Source organism: Chenopodium album, chromosome 5 (genome assembly GCF_948465745.1).
Source record: "Chenopodium album chromosome 5, dcCheAlbu1.1, whole genome shotgun sequence".
NCBI lineage: Eukaryota > Viridiplantae > Streptophyta > Magnoliopsida > Caryophyllales > Amaranthaceae > Chenopodium > Chenopodium album.
In genome coordinates this window covers 57,855,673-57,875,767 of record NC_137838.1, presented here as the reverse complement: position 1 = coordinate 57,875,767, position 20,095 = coordinate 57,855,673, and the positions used below count along the sequence as shown (strand labels likewise).

Here is a 20,095-nt window from a genome sequence, read left to right as displayed (position 1 = left end):
TGATTTCCTTCGAAATGCCGTAACTTTGTCCCCGATCGTCCGAATTAAACATTTTTTTTTCAAATTATTTTTTTTGTAGATCTACGCGTCCCAAACCATTTCCCATCTCAAAATAACCGAAAACAAATAAAAATTACGAATTCGGCAAAAAAGGGGTGCAACACGAGGACTTCCCAGGAGGTCACCCATCCTAGTACTACTCTCGCCCAAGCACGCTTAACTGCGGAGTTCTGATGGGATCCGGTGCATTAGTGCTGGTATGATCGCACCCATTTACTTATTGCGCTATTTTGTATTTATACCTTTTCTAGCCCCTGATTTCCTTCGAAATGCCGTAACTTTGTCCCCGATCGTCCGAATTAAACATTTTTTTTTTCAAATTGGTTTTTTTTGTAGATCTACCCGTCCCAAACCATTTCCCATCTCAAAATAACCGAAAACAAATAAAAATTACGAATTCGGCAAAAAAGGGGTGCAACACGAGGACTTCCCAGGAGGTCACCCATCCTAGTACTACTCTCGCCCAAGCACGCTTAACTGCGGAGTTCTGATGGGATCCGGTGCATTAGAGCTGGTATGATCGCACCCATTTACTTATTGCGCTATTTTGTATTTATACCTTTTCCAGCCCCTGATTTCCTTCGAAATGCCGTAACTTTGTCCCCGATCGTCCGAATTAAACATTTTTTTTTTCAATTTGGTTTTTTTTGTAGATCTACACGTCCCAAACCATTTCCCATCTCAAAATAACCGAAAACAAATAAAAATTACGAATTCGGCAAAAAAGGGGTGCAACACGAGGACTTCCCAGGAGGTCACCCATCCTAGTACTACTCTCGCCCAAGCACGCTTAACTGCGGAGTTCTGATGGGATCCGGTGCATTAGTGCTGGTATGATCGCACCCATTTACTTATTGTGCTATTTTGTATTTATACCTTTTCCAGCCCCTGATTTCCTTCGAAATGCCGTAACTTTGTCCCCGATCGTCCGAATTAAACATTTTTTTTTCAAATTATTTTTTTTGTAGATCTACGCGTCCCAAACCATTTCCCATCTCAAAATAACCGAAAACAAATAAAAATTACGAATTCGGCAAAAAAGGGGTGCAACACGAGGACTTCCCAGGAGGTCACCCATCCTAGTACTACTCTCGCCCAAGCACGCTTAACTGCGGAGTTCTGATGGGATCCGGTGCATTAGTGCTGGTATGATCGCACCCATTTACTTATTGCGCTATTTTGTATTTATACCTTTTCTAGCCCCTGATTTCCTTCGAAATGCCGTAACTTTGTCCCCGATCGTCCGAATTAAACATTTTTTTTTTCAAATTGGTTTTTTTTGTAGATCTACCCGTCCCAAACCATTTCCCATCTCAAAATAACCGAAAACAAATAAAAATTACGAATTCGGCAAAAAAGGGGTGCAACACGAGGACTTCCCAGGAGGTCACCCATCCTAGTACTACTCTCGCCCAAGCACGCTTAACTGCGGAGTTCTGATGGGATCCGGTGAATTAGAGCTGGTATGATCGCACCCATTTACTTATTGCGCTATTTTGTATTTATACCTTTTCCAGCCCCTGATTTCCTTCGAAATGCCGTAACTTTGTCCCCGATCGTCCGAATTAAACATTTTTTTTTTCAAATTGGTTTTTTTTTGTAGATCTACACGTCCCAAACCATTTCCTATCTCAAAATAACCGAAAACAAATAAAAATTACGAATTCGGCAAAATAGGGGTGCAACACGAGGACTTCCCAGGAGGTCACCCATCCTAGTACTACTCTCGCCCAAGCACGCTTAACTGCGGAGTTCTGATGAGATCCGGTGCATTAGTGCTGGTATGATCGCACCCATTTACTTATTGTGCTATTTTGTATTTATACCTTTTCCAGCCCCTGATTTCCTTCGAAATGCCGTAACTTTGTCCCCGATCGTTCGAATTAAACATTTTTTTTTCAAATTATTTTTTTTGTAGATCTACGCGTCCCAAACCATTTCCCATCTAAAAATAACCGAAAACAAATAAAAATTACGAATTCGGCAAAAAAGGGGTGCAACACGAGGACTTCCCAGGAGGTCACCCATCCTAGTACTACTCTCGCCCAAGCACGCTTAACAGCAGAGTTCTGATGGGATCCGGTGCATTAGTGCTGGTGACGTGATGGTATTCTTAATTATTGTTTTACCTGTCTTTTTTAAAGCAATTTACCTTGTTTTTGGTGGAATTTTTTTGATGAAAATTATAAAATGTAATAACTTTGTCTTCGCGTGTCCAAATTGAATAATTTTTGTTTTCAAATTGTGTAACTTTTTGAGATCTATGCAATGCAAACCTCCGAAGGGGGTTTGGCCCAAAAATATAGCAAAAAAAGGACTCTAGCATGGTCAAAAACTGTTTTTCAAATGTAGGTGTCCCATCATCTTTCCACGTGGGAGATTTAATTTTTCCATTTTATTTTAAATCTAAAATAAAAAAAAATAATCAAGCTACTAATTAATCAACAAGTGTCAAGCTCACATGACAGGTTAGGTGAGGACTATTTGGAGGAAGGGGGGAGGGGGGGAAGCTTGCTCCCCACTCCCTCTCTAAAAACCGGCCAACACATCACGCCCAATCCCGTTTAGCTTGCGCCACATGGCATCCCCACTTGGGCACCAAGGCACCCCAAGTGGGCTGCCATGGCTGCTGCCAACCTCAGCCAGCAGGCCCAGCACATTCGTGCGGGCTGCTGTTAGTTGGCCTTGCACCATTTACGGGTTGTTAGCCTCGGCTTGCTAGTAAGCCCCGCACTTGGTGCGGGCTGCTAGCTCGGCCATTCCCCTAGCACTCAGCTTTCTGATGCTAGGGGTATTTTGGTCATTATGTTGATTTATTAGTTATTTTCTCGTCTCGTCTTTTTATCATTTTGACTTGACTTCTGACGCTCGGTTTTGACGCTCCAAGCTCGAATTTCCGACGTCTAAATATTAATTACTCGGGCGACTCATTAATTCCTTCCGAATTAATTCGTCGCTTCCGTTCGTTAGTTGCTTAGGTGTGACCCGAAGGGTTCAGTCAAGATTAAGCTGTAATATTAATTATACATTATTACTGATCGGAAGCGGTCTCCACCTAGGCATTCTGATTACTTGACCTTACTGAATAGTTAGCTTTCTAATAATTCTGAACCCTCTATCGTAATAATACACTTGTTCGAAGGACATCATTCCTTTCATCTCTCTCCTCTACTCCTTCTATCTGCCTCTCTTCTTTCTCTCTCCTCTCCTATCCTATCTTCTTCTCTGGTCATCTCATACTCTTTCGTTCTATACATCTCCTCCTCTTTTGTTCTACCCTCTCCTCATTCTATATCCTCCTTCTCTTTCTATCTCCTCATTTATCTTCTCTTTCTCTGTTTTATTTCGGTGAGTGGTACGGCGGTGGTGGTTTCCCAATATTTTAGAAATCAATGGTTTTTGGTAAAATTTAACCATAAGAAGTCTAGATCTAGACTTTTTATGGTCGAATTTGGACTATTTAAATCAAATTTAATAATTCAAAGCCAATTTCTATTATTAAGGTATGTTTTTTGACTCTCTAAATATTTTTTGTTTTTTTGTTAATTTTTTCGGTTGGTGGTGCCGTGGTGTGGTGGTTTTTTATTTTTATTTATTTATTTATTATTTTCGGGTGTTTGGTGTACAAGATCTAATTGGGTGGTTTTAGGTGGGTGGGTTTGGGTATTTGAGTTTGGGTGGGTTCAATTAGGGGGTCGGTTAGGTTGGTGGGTGGTTTTATGTGGGTGGGTTTGGGTAGGTTCAATAAGGGGGTCAGTTAGGTGGGTGGGTGGTTTTAAGTAGGTGAGTTTGAGTGTGGGTTCAGTTAGGAGTGGATTTGGGTTTTGGTGTGGGTTAGGTGAAGTGGGGTGGTGGGTTCGGTTAAGGTGAAGTGGGGTTGTGCATTCGGTTAAGGTGATGTGGTGGGAGCTCGTAGGTCGGTTAAGGTGAGGTTGATAGCGGCATTTTAGGTGGTTAGAGGTGGTGAAATGCCGTGTCGGTGGTGGCGCGACATAGTTTTTAATTGCATAAAAGAACTTTCCGACGAAATTCTCGTCAGAAGTTTTCGATCGAATATACTATTCCGTCGGAAATTTTTGGTGCCGGTAAATCTCAAACAACGGAAAATTCCGTTGTGTAGGCACCCATTTGTGTCTCCCCAAAACAAAACCCAGTGATGAGTACCTTTCACGTCGAATCATAATCGAATGAAATGAAAGTGTGGAAAGTTTAGTGTTGCGGATAGTTTTAATTTCTTTTCTCTTCTCTCTATTTTGAAAACCTATTTTAAGAAAACAGCCAATCTAGTTTGGTTGGTACATGATATGGGTCCAATAGTAGTGTAGTTGGATAGGGTTTGAAAAGAGCTTTCCAACGATATATTATAAGCCCAATTCCGATGAATATTGAGGAAGTTATGGCCAAATTACCAAACTGGGCCCGGTTTGAGCCTTATATGCGGCCCAATGATCTAGAGGAGGGCCTAATATAGATTTATCATTCCTAATGCAATTAGGAATGGTTTTAGTCTTCTAGATTCATTTAGAAGGTTCTTTTCATTCCTAATTCAATTAGCATTGATAAATTGACTTTTGTTGACTTTTTAGAGTTTTATCATAATAAAAGAACGTTTTTGAGGAAAATACGATTTTATCCTCCTATACGGCAATTTCTATCTGATTTTAAGAAAACGCGTCAAAAACTTAGTCAGCGCCAAACGCCAGCAGTAGCGCCTGACGCTACGCTTGGCGCCTGGCGCTACGCTTGGCGCCTGGCGCTAACGTTAGCGTCTGGCGCTAACCTGGTTTTACGCGTTAGAACTCTGTTTTGATTTTTTATCTTTTTGGCTGATTTTCTCTATAAATAGCTTCCTAAAAACCCCGTTTTTATTCACCAACTCTCATCAAGATTTTCTTGATTACTCTCTCTCTCTTTTCTAAACTAGCTTTCTCTCAAATACAAAATTCCGCATTCGCAAGACTAGGATACACCTAGCCATATTCGAAGTTGCCTTCGCCCTAGATGTGAAAGGTTTAATTTCTGAGGGTTTGGTCCCAAATCTCTCTTTTTATTATTTAATTTAATTGTTTCGTTTATTATTTTCCTTGAAGTTACTAACGTGTGTATTTTGTTATTAGAAAGAGGTACGAGGCATCCAAGTAAGTACTTTAATGGGTTTTATTGATGTTATTATGTAGAAATCATGCTTAGGTTGTTATTTTGATTCCTAGTATCATGTTAGGATGTTTTTCTTAATTTGGTGTTTAGGGTGACAACAATAAGTTCCTAGTATCATGTCTAGGGTAATTTTAATATCAAGTATGATTAAAAGTATGATGCTTCCTATTTTCTTTTCTAATATTTTATGATTGTTAGTATCATGTTAGGGTTAAAGCTTTGATTTTTATATGCTTAGTGACATGCTAGGGTTTGTTATTAATCTTGTTAGTATCATGCCTAGGATCTTGCTATTATTATGCTTTAACATGATTATTTTAATTATAATTTATATATATGATTTATTATTATTATGTTGCTTGATATTATTATTGTTATTGCTTGATCACGCCTTTTATGCATGTTTAAAGAGAATTGGTACTTGTAATCACGCTTAATAAGATATTAATAATATTGTTTAGGATTAATTTGATTATAATTCAAGTGATCACCAATAATAGATTTATTTGTGCATTAATATTCAACCAACATAGATAAACAGGTTTAGGGTTAAACCTATTGATTGCATGTTAGTCAGAAAGCGCACATGAATACGATCAGAATAAAGTAGAGGCCTATTATTAGGGCAGGTTCAATCTCTTTTAGGTTGGATTTGTACCTTCATCCCCGAACCCTATTTGGTTCAAGACCTTATGGAGTTGACGATCTCTTGGATCGTTAAGGGATGTAACCTTCACCTCGTGAACGGTTTACAAGTTCCTAAAAAACTTGTTGGCTACTCTTTTGCTCTATCTTCTTTCCCTTTAGACGCCACCGTACTTTAGTGTATGATCACAATGGGGTTCAAGCTAGGGGTTAACGCTTGAAATATTCCCTACACGTTGGAAAAGTGTTTCCGACGGAAAAGGTGGTTTTTCCTACCATGCCGTTTCCGACAACCATTTCCGACGGAATTTCGTCGGAAACACCTTTTCCGACGAATTTCAGGGTGTTTCCGACAGAATTTTTCCATCGAAAATAGGCCTATTTTTAGTAGTATTTCAAACTTGTTTAAATGTCTTATTAACACATTAAATTTGCCCCTATTTGGTGAGAATAAGTCGATTCCAAGATCCAAAGAATCAATGAGGGTTAAGCATGCTCTGGCTTGTCTTAACACTATCACTTTAAGATAAGAAACTCTTTGCTAAAGGCTCCAAGCCACTCATGGTTAGATAAATCGTCGCAGCTAATGCTCTTGTAATAATTTATCTCTTTTTCCATGACTTGTGAGCACTCCATCACTCATATCGTTGAGTTTAACCAAAACCAACATGTATTATGATGTCTTGCTTTGGCAAACCCATCAACATACCTTGCGTTCTTAGGAAAGTAGTAATGCCTCGCTTTGGCGTAGCCCATCACTATTCTCAATAGTTTGGTAAGTGTTGCTTTGGAATGACAAGTTTTACTCAAAATTTAGGGACGTAGTTTTCTATGTTGGTTGATATAAGTGAACTTAATTAATCATCGCAACATTCAAAATCCTAAACATGCATCTAACATATCATTCATATAAATAAGCATAAGTATATATAAAAAAACATAAGTAAATGATGCATTCGACAACTAGCATGACCCCTTGAGTCTTCAAGTCTTCAAGGGTCTTGATTTGCAACTTCATGGCTTCGTCTTCTAACTCCGTCTTCAAGACATAACCAAAATAATGCAACTACTAGTTTCCTATGATTAGGACTAATCTAAATATTAAGGTACAAAATTACGTAATGGTTCACAGACCATATTTAGATTTAGAAAAATACATCAAGGAACGCAGTCCATATTTTCTATCATAATCGGGCCTCACTAGTTGCCATTTCTAAAAACTTGTGAGAGAATATACATTCCATTCATCTATTCACTATATGTGAATGGCCAATGCATTTTACAATGATAAACAAGTAACAATGCATAAATACGCATAAACTAGTAACTAACTTAGGTGGTTAATCCGATTAACGCCCCTAATTAAAACCAGTCAAAGTTGTTAACCGATTATGAGATTAAGCACAATTAAAATAGCTTAAATAAATAATGAAGCTCGCACTAAATTTTGCATCCAACTTAATTAATCCGATTTATTCAGCCGGTAAACCCAATATTTTGCCAAATTAAAAATTTGAAAGTGCCGCTCAAAACCAAGGCCTAGCCTCTAAAATTTAATAAAATTAAATAAACATAAATAAAATAATTAAAACGGAAATAAAACGCAAAATTTCATAGCCCTAAACACGCCCAAGTGCCTAGCATCAAACCTTGTGCTAGGCACCTAGGCTCCGGGTGCCTTTTCAAGGGCTCCCCGCACAACCACGACCACGCCAAACGTCACCCAGTAACCTACAACATGGCAAAGTGCGTAATGTTGCCTACGGGACGTGCTCGTGACGTTTGGCACAAGAAGGCCCTTTGTAGGCTTGCTGTTGTGCGGGCTTATGCTGACTCGCAACAGCCTGCCGCACATAAGGTGCACACAACAGCTCCCTCGCACACGTCGCACGCACAACATGCACTAACACACCAGCTCGCATCGTAGCCATCCTCAATTTTTTTAGTGACAATGATCTTCCTCAAGCTAGGGAACACCGTCGAAGGTAACTGCTTGTAGCATCTTCAGTTTTGCTGTGACGTCCTTCCACGTCTTGGGAATTCTATCTCGAACCACTACCCCTCGAGTGATCTACTAAAAGACAATCTTCCACGCCTAAGGAATTCTATCGCGAACCACTATGCCTCGAGCAATCCATTGGATGACGGTTTCCCACGTCTCGGGAAATCTTATCATGAGCTTCTACACCTTGAGCAACTCATAAGTGAATGACGACAAATTTCCTCGCCTTAGGCAACATGTCGTAGACTCCTTCATCTTGAGCAGTCTTCTGAATGATGATTTTCCACGCCTTGGGAAGCTTAATAGCTTAACAGTTTCCATGCCTTCCTGTCGTGAGCCCCTACGCCTTGAGTAGATCGCAATTGAAATTCCGCTAAGTACCCACGCCTTGGGATGCAATCGCCAACTTCTACTCCTTGAGAAGTGTGCATCAATTGACAATTTTTCTTCGTCTTGGGAAAACTTGTCCAATAATTATGGGTCTCTTTTCCTTGAGAAACTTGCTGTATGAGTTGTCCATGCCTCAGGACACAATCTCTTTTTGTTGAATCAAAGTTGTTTATTCGACAACCTTCACTTCTTAGGGAACGTTGTCTAAGATTGCTACGCCTCGAGCTATCTTCTCAAATCGGGTGACAACCTTCACTTCCTAAAGAATGTCTCCAAAGACCACTTTGCCTTGAGCCATCTTGTCAAATATTTTCATCTTCACGCCTTGGAAGTGATAGCTTCTCATGTCTTTGGAAGACTTGTGTCTTTCCTGTCACCAATTTGCTTAAAAGGTTACTTGTTCACTGGGGACTTAATGTACCTGCATATATATTTTGGACTATAGGACTTTTCTTATGTTTTTCTTTGGGTTGACCTAAGGCTTGCTGTGTTTGACTCATTGTGTTTGTTTGAATTGAGGTTGACTCAAGGTTTAGCTTATTTGACTCTTTATGTGACTTAATGTGTTTTGACACGTGTGTGTAGACTCAACTTGATGTGATATGACATGACTTAATGTACATGACTCGTGTGTGCATAATGTTTATGCTCGTGCGTTTTGAAAAATGCAGAAAAAGCAAAAAATTTTCGTCAATTTTTTAGAGGGTACCAACTTTCTCCCTAAAAAGAAAGACGCAAAAAAGAATCGAAGTGAAGTGTTTGAGAATTTGTGGTTCATATTGAATGAGCTTAGTCGAATGTATACATTGATGTTGTATCTCATGGTGAAAGGATTATAACATCCTAGACTATCTTAGTTGATGACTCGATGATGGAAGTATTTAGGTAACTTAGACGCGGAGGCTAAGTACTTCATTCTTTGTGATGCAATGATGAGTGATTTTGATATGACAAGGCATGCTTCAACGTTGTGTTAAGATTTCATGACAAAGGGTTCCTATGGGAAGGTTTATTTGGCCATGTATTTTGATAGGCCGTCGTCGAGCCTACCAAAGATAAAAACCTAACTTGGTCTCTCTAATGGGTAGAAAGGGCAAGTAAGGGTCGATCCCACAAGGACTAAGGGGAGCACTAACAAGTATCGATTTGTGATAATCTAAGTCAAGTCTTTTTGGGTTTTGAGTTATAATGAAAAACTACAAACAATAATAAAAAGGATCTTGGGAAGGTATCCACCAATTAAGTCATTCACAAACTACAATTTAACATACAAAACATAGCAATTTGGGGATAAATTAGGGGAAGTCATCTAAGGCACCCAACTACTCTCTCAAGCTAGAGGGATTACTTGAGTTATGAATACAACCTACTCTCGTGGTTACAAAGCATAAAACAAGTGTTAAAGCATTATCACGATGACATAAACATTCCCTTGACTGGAAATTCCTATTCTCATGGCATTTCAAGTCAATTAAGCATAAGGGAGCTAACTCAAGTTCATCTCTCGATCCTTCGTTGAGAAAGCTTAGATAAATAGTTCTAGGAATGGCCACTTACAAGAACTAACAATGAAACCACTTAAACTTAACTAATTAACATCCCACATTAGCTAAATCAACACATGCAAACAAGTATTTGTGAATTCATCAATGGTTTCAACTATCCCAAGTAAAAGAACTACTCACACATCATTATAAATTGCAAAACTAAAGTAGTAAACTACTAAGAACATGAATCCAAACACTAATTTAACATAAACAAGTAATAAAGCTAGAAAAGATACAAAAATAAGTAATTAAAGCAATAAAATAAGAGAGAGAGTAATAAATTCTCATTGATAATGTAAGAATTAATCAAATCTTCAAGTTTCCTTCCTTCAATTCTTCATATTCCAAGCTTTCAACAAGTTTTTCACACTTTCTCTCTCTAGAAAATGAGAGTTTCTCTCTATAAAAATCCTTACCTAAGCTAAAACTACTGTAAGAAGATCTTCCTTTACAAATGAAGCCAAAGAGGTATTATATAACCCCCAAATAAAAGGACGGAGAACACGAGGAAACGACCCGTCTACAGGTCGGCACGGACGTGCCAAAGGTTGCACGGACGTGCAGACCTGTTAAAATACGACCAGTAGCTACTTCCTGACCTTGCACGGACGTGCTTCATTTGGCACGGATGAGCAGTGACTTGCACGGACGTGCCACTTATTGGCACGGACGTGCATCTCTTTTCTAGCGAAACAACTTATTTTCGAAAGGTCATAACTTCTTCGTTACTCATCGGAATAAGGCATGTGACCAGTCGTTGGAAATATATTGAGATGAACTTTAATCTCAAATTTGAGTTACTTCAAAATGTTGAGTGGAACAAAAGTTATGGTGAGTTGAAGTTGACCTTAGTGCAAAAATCCTTCCAAAACTTTCCAAAAGCTTTTCATTTCTCTTTAAGGCACTCATCCTTCTTCCTTAATTGCTCTATCAACCAAGCTTTCCCTTCTCCTTGTTCACTCATGCTTGATCACGTCCATATATAGTGCTAAAAATAGCTACATTACATCAAAAACACAAACAACCCGTGAAGCATGGATGGTACAAAATTTGTATAAAAATAGGATAAATAATGAACTTTGATGTCGAATAATCACGAAAACAAGGTTCAAAAGTACCCTAAAATCATACCAAATAACAATTTATCATATTTGTGATGTGTGTGAAAGTGACACTACGTCTAAGTTGCAAAGGCTAAGGGTGTGGAAATATATTTTGTGAAGAGCCAAATAATGGTGACTCTTAGGCTGGGTAGGCTAATGAAGTAAGGATCAAGCCCCCAAGTCTAGCTCTTAATGGATAGGGATGAGAATTGTAGATCCCTTGATATGATCATGTACGAATGTGAATTTGAATGTATGCATTTTTATTACGGCCCCACCCAATGTGAGGTTGTCTACGTATCCGTTAGGAATCAGGCCGAACGTAGCTATAGCCGAACCTCACACAAGTGTGTGTATACCTCAAAGAGGTCTTTTCAGGTTTGTAACGTGGTTAGGCTAAATTTTGAAGAAGAAGGGGATAAAGGCTCAAGACCCTAGATAAGCCCCCAAGGTGTTCAACCTTTCTTTTGAATCTTCTTGAGATTTCTCACTTTTAAACTCACTTTTGTTTATGTTTTGCTCTCTTTTTTTGGGCATTATTTTTATTATTATTTTGTTTAGATAAGTGTGGCCAATGCTGATCATGCGGTCTATCACTCACTTGGCATTCATGTTTCTCAGGCACGGTACCGAGCATTCGATAAGAGACACAATCCGAGATGTGTTTTTATCAAAGATATATTCATATCAAAGACATTGGAACACTTGCCCTTTTATACACTTTTATTGTTATTTGCTCTTTAAATATTTTGTAAAAATCACTCAAGCTTTTGTTCTTTGAAAAATTCATAAATTAAACACCATCCCTTACCAAGGTTAGGTAGATGTGGGTTGAAGAAAGAGAAGTTGTAGGAAAAATCAAGGAAAGAAAAACTCTTACAAATAAAAGGTAAAATAAAAAGAAGACAAGGCTTACCAGGCTCATGGGTAGAACACAAGCGCATAGCAGAAAGCTGCGCATTGCCCACAATGTACAAGGAGTTGGGCAGCCAAAACTTGGGAAACTTGGCATCACCTATGTTCGCTCCCTACAGCATGTCAAAAATATCTGTTTCGCAAGCAAATTCAGTGGTAGAAATAGTAACCCCATCCATATTAGTGCAAATCTCCCTGAAATTGCGAGGTATAGCAAAAGAGGAAGGCACTGCAACCCAGAAGAACTTGCTAGTCCTGTCCCTAAAGCGGCTAAGCTTAGGGTAAGACAAGACTCGACCCTCTTTGGGAGCCACATAATACCACCCAGACTCAGAACCAGAAGATAACCTTTTCAGGATCATTAGAGACTTGATAGATGCAGCGATTCTGGATACCTCCAAAATCGCATCATCCACAGTAAACAAATTAAAGTGTGTAGAGAAGCAGGGTGCAGCAAAGTAATACAAAGATTAAAGGCCCGAAAGACCTTGTCCAAAGTAGGGTTAAGGGGGAACCTCAAGCCTAAGTCTAGCTAAGAAGCAACGACAACAATATGACCAGCAGGTGGAGCAGACATCTTAGAGCCCTCAGCTAGAAAAACTAGCTTGTAGCCCTGTCCAAACCCATAAAACCTCTTCCCCACAATAGCAAGATCCAACTTCCTTGCGTCCTTAAGCCAGTTGGAATCCAACAAGCAATTTTTGGGGCCATGACACCTTTCGTCCAAAAAGAAGTTAGATTTACCCGACTCAACAGGCTCCTCTACATATATAGGCTAGCAGTCGTAAAATGCACGTTCACTGGGAGATTCAGCCACCCGACTCATATTCACAGCAACAAGAGAAGGAGATGGTGATGAAGTTGCAGCGCTGTCACCCCGCAATACATAATGGTCAAACTAATTTACATCATCCATGTCATCAAGCCAAGCAAAACTGTTTAAAGGCTGAACATGGGGAATATGACTAACAAGAGAAACATCAGGAGGATTAGCCTTGACTTGGTAAGCTATTAGCTTATGGCGCATCGCGTGTCTCCTTAAACGGGTGAGATGGGATGTAGGAATCCTATCTTGGATAAGCACCCGCTCACAATAAGGGTAAAATAAATCAGGACGAGGTCTAGGCTGAAAAGGGTGAAAAGCGCTACCCTTAGCACGGTGCCTACTACCCGATCCAGGCGCAACTAAAGGAGTCTCATCATTACTCGCCCTGCTCTCAACAGGAGCGTGACCAAAAGGCATAACCACATAACCATTTGCAAAGAGGGGGGGGGGGGGGAGAATCAGGAGAAGTAAAGGAAGTGCGCGCAGAGCGCTCACTTGAGTGAGATGACTCAGAGAGCCGGACTTAGTGACCATAGAAGGCTCACTCAATTTTTACTGTCAGTAGCGTTGGACATTCTAAAATCTACAAATACAAAAATTCCCCCAAGAAGACTAAGAAAATGGGGTGCTAAAATCAAAGACCAGTCAAATCTTAAGAAAGAACAAGCACAGAAAAGACAACGTAAGAATTGGAGAAAAGGAATTGTGAATACAAGTACAACAACAGAAGGGGAAGAATAATTGGACAAAGATAGTCAAGATTGATAAAAAAGATGCAATTTTGCAAAGAAAAAACGGAAAGAGAAATGAATTGGGTACATACATACAAGAAAAGGCACGAAGAAAGTACCTTTATGACAAAATGTTGCAGAAACAACGAAGCACAACAACAATGACGACATCAAAGAGCCAAGCGAAGAGAAAGGTTTCAAACTACAACAAAAAAAGCGAGATACCTCGGTGAAAATATGGAAGTAAGAGAAAATAAACTAACAAAACAAAAAGTGGAACAAAAGCAAGGACGAGAGAAAATGAGAAAGACGAAAACTTACATTAACAATGGAGGACGCGTCTGAGAAGAAGATAAAGGGTGAGAAATTTGAAAAAAGAAAGAGGAAGATGAAAAATATGAAGAAGGTAAAAAGAAAGAAAGAGGGGCAGTTAATTTAATGGGGAAATAAATAGGCGGTTGAGTTAACCAATAAAGCTAAATCGCCATGTCACTTCAGTAAAAATAAGCTGACCACTTAGATGAATGACACACATACCACTCATGCAAAACACTGTTCCCGCCAAAAAAAAGAAAAAACAATATATAATAAATAAATAATATATAGAAATAAAAACTTTAGCGGGAGTAATCGAAATTCCTCCCTACAAGCTCGTCATTTCTTAGACTTCAGTGATTCCTCCCTACAAGCTAATCATTTCTCATACTTCAGCGGAAGTAATCGAAATTCCTACTTGCAAGCTCGTCATTTCTCAGACTTCAGCGGGAGTAATCGAAATTCCTCCCTACAAGCTCGTCATTTCTCAGACTTCAGCGGGAGTAACCGAAATTCCTCCCTGCAAGCTTATCATTTCTCAAACTTCAGCGAAAGTAATCAAAATTCCTCCCTGCACGCTCGTCATGTCTCAAATTCCAAATAGAAAATTAAAGTCCCTTCTAGGAGATACATTATTCCTTTAGCATCAACAGGAGTACATGAAACGTCATTTGATACACAAAGACATACGCGTCGTAGGTAGAAGAAAGCCACTATTAACAAGAAAAAGCATAATGCATCTCTAAAAGCTTATATCATGACCTCTCAAGTCTCAAAATTGCATAGTGACTCCAGAGACTTGAGGGGCCTGAGGTATACGAGGTAATTTAGCCTGACAACCATTTAAGCAACCGTCGATAAGGCTATACGCTCAGAGCAATTGGCATGAGTGACCTCATACCACCTCTTGAGGGGCTAGTTGTAGGGATAGCTTCCGCTGAGCTATTTCCTCCTACAGGAATCAATAAGAAAGGCTACACCGCGCAAACAAGAACCGGCATGAGTGACCTCATACCACATCTTGAGGGGATAGTTGTATAGGATAGCTCCTGTTGAGGTATCACTAGGCTGACAGACTGACTCACGGGGTGCACACTCTTCGCTGGAAGAATAATCAAAGGGGCTCACCATCCCAATAGAGTCATCCCGTAGGCTGATCAAGTAAGACTCTCTGCAAAGGAGATCGTACACCTATAAGTAAGGGATAAAGTACAACGGAAAAGAGGTGAGACAAATAAGTTATTACATTCTCTACATCTCTCTAGGTACACTTTCTCTCTCTAAACACATTCTAACTTAAGCATCGAAGGAGGGTTCCTCGAGCCACCCCCAAGGGCAGTTCACGTGTGTTACCTTGCATAGGTCATTGACGGGACCTAGCTTGTGCCAGAAAAACCCTTGTATCCACACTTGGAACAAAAACGGAGTGATAAAATTGCATGAAATTAAATTACTCTAAAACTTGAATGGTTCATCGTAGTGTCTAACATTAAAATGTTCAAAATTAATTAAAACACTAAAAAAGGAAATCAAAGCCAATCACCAACGTGCTTGATTCCCATTCTCTTTACGTGCTTGTTGTGCTTTACTTAAGGCAGAGGTTTAGGAAGTGGATCAGCTACATTGTCGTCCGTTCTAACTTTACAAATTCTAATTTGGCCCTCTAACTTCCATTCCCTTATCATGTGAAATCGCCGCTTGACATTGACCTTCTGATGTTCTCCTTGCTCTCTGGCCTGAGCAATAGCTCCATTGTTGTCACAATATAGGGCTATTAGGCCCTTGATGGAGGGTACAACATCAAGTTCACCAACGAACTTACCAATCCAAACTGCCTCCTTAGCCGCTTCAGCAGCTGTCAAGTATTCGGCTTTAGTTGTAGAATCTGCAGTTGCGCTCTTCTTGGCACTCTTCCAAATTAAAACTCCTCCATTTAGACAAAACACTTATCCAGGCTGTGATTTGAAATCTTCTCTGTCTGTTTGGAAGCTTGCGTCGGTGTAACCTGCAACAACTAATTCATTTGAGCCACCATATACCTGGAATTTATCCTTGTTCCTTTTCAGGTACTTTAGGATATTCTTGGCCTCAGTCCAATGCGCCTCTCCTGGGTCTGAATGGTATCAGCTTGTAGCGCTCAAGGCATACGATACATCTGGCCTAGTACATATCATGGAATACATGATTGATCCAATAAGCAAAGCATATGGAATCTGATTCATTCTTTCTCGCTCATCAGGTGTCTTTGGACAAAACTTCTTGCTTAGGTTTATGCCATGTGACATGGGTAGGTGACCACTTTTGCCTCTTCTATGTTGAATCAAGCCAGTACCTTATCAATGTAAGTACTCTAGCTCAATCCAATAATCCTCTTAGATCTATCCCAGTAGATCTTGATCCCCAATATGTACTGAGCCTCTCACAAGTCTTTTATTGAAAAACATTTTCCAAGCCAGGCCTTTATAGACTCTAGCATCGGAATATTGTTTCCAACGAGCAATATGTCATTGACATATAAAACTAGGAAGACGATGTCATTTCCACTAACCTTCTTGTAAACACAAGACTCATCTGGATTCTTGATGAAACCAAGCTTATTGATGGCTTCATCTAATCGCAGATTTTAACTACTTCTTGCTTGCTTTAGCCCATAAATGGACTATTTAAGCTTGCATACCTTCCCAGCATTGTTTTGGTCGACAAAACCATTAGACTGTGTCGTATACACAGTTTCTTCCAAATTCCATTAAGGAAGGTGATTTTGACGTCCATCTGCCATATTTCATAATTGTAATATGCAGCAATCGCTAGGATGATCCAAATGAATTTAAGCATTGCGACAGGAGAAAATGTTTCATAATAGTCAACACCATGAATTTTCCTATAACCTTTTACTACCAGTGTAGCTTTGTAAATGAATACATTTGTCGGTTTTCAATTTGAAAATCCACTTACATCTAATAGGTGTGTAACCTTTGGGTAAGTCAACCAAGTTCCATACTTGATTTTCAAACATGGAATCCATTTCAGATCTTATGGCCTCTTGCTGTTTAGCAGAGTTTGAGCTCGCTATCACTTGCTTGTAGGTTGCCGGTTTGTACCCATCCACTACTAGGATGTGATGATTCTCGGTTAATACGACACCAAGATACTTATTAGGTTGAGACCTTAGCCTCTGCGAACTACGTAGGGTAATGGACTGAGCATTTGCATTGTCGGTTTGACTTTGCACATTTTGACCAACGTCAACAGATGTTGTTTGAGCACTTTGACTATCAATTAGATTTTGTTACTCTTCCTCTCAAACTTCATTGAGCTTGATTTTACTCCCACTTGTCATTTTGGAAAGGTTTTCCTTCTCCAAAAAGACACCATTGCGAGCAACAAACACTTTGTTCTCGGATTTATTATAGAAGTAATACCCTTTGGTTTATTTTAAGTAGCTCACAAAGAAAACCTGTCAGATTTTGGATGAAGTTTTTCAGAAATTAATTTCTTGACATATGCTTTGCAACCCCAGATGTTGAGAAAAGACAGCCTGGGAGGTCTCTTCGTCCATAATTTGTATGAAGTCTTTTCTACAGCTTTTGATGGAACACGGTTCAGTGTTAGTGCCGCAGTTAGAAGTGTGAGTCCCTAGAAAGAGATAGGAAGATCACTAAGACCCATTGTTGATCGTACCATATCTAGCAAGGTTGGATTTCTCCTTTTGGATACTCCGTTTCATTGTGGAGTTTTTGGAGGTGTCAATTCTGAAAGTATACCCTTTTCTTTTAGATGGTCATCGAATTCATGGCTGTAGTATTAACCACCTTAATCTGATCGCAGGGCTTTGATTTTCTTGCCAAGATGATTTTTAACTTCACTATGAAATTCTTTGAATTTCTCAAACAATTCAAATTTGTGCGACATAAGGTAGACAGATCCATATCTACTATAGTCGTCTGTGAAGGTGATAAAACATCGATGGCCGTTCCTTGTGGTTGTGCTAATTGGCCCACATACGTTGGTGTGTATTACGCCAAACAAGTCACTTGCCCTTTATCCTAACTTGGAGAATGGCTGCTTTATCATCTTGCTTAATAAACATCCTTCGCAATTTTCAAACAATTGTAAATCGAATGAGTCAAGAACAGCTTCTTGTAGAAGTTTCTTGATGCGTTTGATGTTAATGTGGCCAAGACGACAATGCCACAAGTATATCTCATTTGACCCAATAGTGTTAGTGTTTTTATTGGTATTATTAACATTATAAACTTCTTTGTCTAATAAAAGCCCATAAAGACCATTTTGAGAATTTGCAGTACCATATAAACATTATCGCGATAAAATGAACATTCATTGTCTTTTACTCAAAATTCAAAACCTTTGGCGTCCCACGCCAAAATTGAAATGATGTTTTTGGTAATATTAGGAACATGATAACAATTTCAAATTTCTAATACAAGTTCGGAGGGCAAAGACAAACTGAGAGTTGCCATGGATACTGTAGGGAATATTTTAAGCATCCTACACATAAGCCCCACTGTGATCATACACTTAAGTATGGTGGCGTCCAAAGGGAAGGAAGCTAGAGCAAAAGAAACGCCAAAAAGTTTTAGGAACTTTTAAACCGCTCACAGGGTGAAGGTTACACCCCTTCAAGATCCATGAGATCGTTAACTCCATAGTGGTCCTGAAATATGACTGGATATTCGGGGATGAAGGTATAAATCCAATCTAAAATAGATTAAACTTGCCTTAAATAGGCCTCTACTTTGTTCTTCTCATATTCATGTGCGCTTTCTGACTAACATGCAATCAATATATTAATCCTTAACCTGTTTAATCTATGTTGGTTGAATATTAATGCAAAAACAAATCTATTATTGACGATCACTTGAATTAAAATCATATTAGCCTAAATATAATTATTAACTATTTTATTAAGCGTGATTTCAAGTACAAATTACCTTTAAACCTGCAAGAGAGGGAGTGATCAAGCAATAACAATAATATCAAGCAACATAATAATATTGATACAACAAATTAAACCATCATCATTATAATCTCAATAAAGCGTAATAATATTAGCAAGATCCTAGGCATGATACTAGCAAGATTAATAACAAATCCTACCATGTCACTAAACAATAAAGATCAAAGTTTTATCCCTAACAAGATAATAAAATGATAGAAGAAAATAGGAAGCAACCTAAACATGATACTAGAAAGCATTAAATAACATCCTAACATGATTCTAGGAATTAATAGAATCTAAGCATGCTTTCTATAGATAAAGCAATGAAACTACTTAATTTGTTGCCTCGTATCTCTTTCTATCAAAACAATACACACATTTGTAACTTCATGGAAAATATTAAATCAAACAACTAATTTAAATAACTAAAATAGGGATTTGGGACCAAACCCTAAGAAATTATCAACCTTTCACGTTTAGGGCGAAGACAACTTCAAGCTTGATCAGGTGCGTCTAAGACTCGTGAATGCGGTATTGTATTTAAAAAGGGAAGGCTTAGAAATCAAGAGACAGAAAGAAAGAACAAGCTTCTAGCTTTGAGAGAGAAGAGAATTAGATGAGTGTTGATGATTATTTGTGATTGTTGGTGATTAAAACGGAGTAAATTGACCCTATTTTTAGAGAAAAACGATCGTAAACGATTATAATAGAGTTAGAATTCAATTCGGATTAAAATTCCTTTTAACGCGGAAAGATAGGGACTATCACGGCGCGATAAGATTATCGTGGCGCGATAAAAAACAGTTTTTTGTGAATTTTGTTTTTATCATAAATTTTAATCCAAAAGTCTAAATAAGACATATACTATGTTGTTGGAAATATCTTGAAGTATATATTTTACTTCAATTGAAATCAGATTAAAATCATTTGTAGAATAAAAGATATGGCTGAAATAGTGGAAGGGTGTCAATTTTTGATAGAGTTTGGTATTTCTTTCATATCTTTTTCGTTATAGCTCGGAATTAATATTATAATATATCATTAGAAATATAAGATTTTGATAAATATTATAAGGCACGAAAATAATATCTGATCATCTTTGAACGTCATTAAATTTGAATTGAATTAGGACTTAAAAAGGAAAGTTTTACTCAATTTGAAATTCTTTGATCTTATCATTTCAAAAAGGATAATTAGGATCTTTTAGAAACTAATTGAAGTATCTAATTAATAATAATTAGTTTAGGCCTAGTGTAGACACCCATTTGTGTCTCCCCAAAACCAAACCCGGTGATGAGTACCTTTCGCGTCGAATCATAATCGAATGAAGTGAAAGTGTGGAAAGTTTAGTGTTGCGGATAGTTTTAATTCTTTTCTCTTCTCTCTGTTTTTGAAAACTTATTTTAAGAAAACAACCAATCCAGTTTGGTTGGTCCATGATGAG

At 38.5% G+C, this 20,095-nt stretch overlaps 6 non-coding genes and 1 pseudogene across 6 annotated transcripts; all 7 read right to left on the bottom strand.

The window, feature by feature from the left end:
• Positions 1-152: 152 nt before the first annotated feature.
• Positions 153-271, bottom strand: LOC145633924 (5S ribosomal RNA). The gene has a single exon (XR_014113219.1). It is a non-coding gene; the product is annotated as a 5S ribosomal RNA (ribosomal RNA).
• Positions 272-469: 198 nt separating this feature from the next.
• Positions 470-588, bottom strand: LOC145633663 (5S ribosomal RNA). The gene has a single exon (XR_014112969.1). It is a non-coding gene; the product is annotated as a 5S ribosomal RNA (ribosomal RNA).
• A 198-nt stretch (positions 589-786) lies between these two features.
• Positions 787-905, bottom strand: LOC145633806 (5S ribosomal RNA). Its single transcript, XR_014113107.1, has one exon. It is a non-coding gene; the product is annotated as a 5S ribosomal RNA (ribosomal RNA).
• Positions 906-1,101: 196 nt separating this feature from the next.
• On the bottom strand, positions 1,102-1,220 carry LOC145633691 (5S ribosomal RNA). Its single transcript, XR_014112996.1, has one exon. It is a non-coding gene; the product is annotated as a 5S ribosomal RNA (ribosomal RNA).
• Positions 1,221-1,418: 198 nt separating this feature from the next.
• On the bottom strand, positions 1,419-1,537 carry LOC145633759 (5S ribosomal RNA). The gene has a single exon (XR_014113061.1). It is a non-coding gene; the product is annotated as a 5S ribosomal RNA (ribosomal RNA).
• Positions 1,538-1,736: 199 nt separating this feature from the next.
• On the bottom strand, positions 1,737-1,855 carry LOC145633648 (5S ribosomal RNA). The gene has a single exon (XR_014112954.1). It is a non-coding gene; the product is annotated as a 5S ribosomal RNA (ribosomal RNA).
• A 196-nt stretch (positions 1,856-2,051) lies between these two features.
• On the bottom strand, positions 2,052-2,173 carry LOC145634071 (5S ribosomal RNA; annotated as a pseudogene).
• Positions 2,174-20,095: the final 17,922 nt, after the last annotated feature.